This window comes from Petaurus breviceps, unplaced genomic scaffold, assembly GCF_028583685.1.
Source record: "Petaurus breviceps papuanus isolate PSGF00001 unplaced genomic scaffold, PetGlider_PUasm1.0 140, whole genome shotgun sequence".
Classification (NCBI taxonomy): Eukaryota; Metazoa; Chordata; class Mammalia; order Diprotodontia; family Petauridae; genus Petaurus; species Petaurus breviceps.
In genome coordinates, this window is record NW_027185698.1 from 52,063,627 (window position 1) to 52,064,180 (window position 554).

Below are 554 nucleotides of genomic sequence, written 5' to 3' on the forward strand. Positions count from 1 at the left end.
TCACCAGTGGACAGTATTCACTCTCTGTCTGCAGGACAGTCTCAGGGCTTCTTAGCGAACAGCCAGGTTCCAGGACTTCTTCAACAAAAGGACTGTCTTTCACCAGTGGACAAATCTGGCAAAACAACATCAAAACAGACAGACAAAGTACCAGCAAAACAGCCATGTCTCCTCAGTCCTTGGCAGCTCAGGGGGCAGGTCTCAAAAGTCCAGGGCAATTCAAAGCGGCCACCAGCAATTCTCTTAGTCTCTCTCTCTCTCCACGAGGTGCTGCTTCCAAAAAGATCTTCCGCCTCTCTCTTATCTCTCCAAATCTACGTCACCAGCTCCTCCCAGCTCAGGACTTTTCTTTTCACAACAAGCCCATCCCACAGGTGGGATTAACAAACTCTGGGTTTTAACACAATCAATTTGAAAACCAAGCCAATACAGGGGAATCTTTAATTGCCATTACTATCACAGTCGTGGAGCCCTTTGGGGGTCTAAAGAGAAGAAGAAAGAAAGAAGGAAAGGAAAGGAGGGAGGGAGGAAGGAAGGAAGGAAGGAAGGAAGGA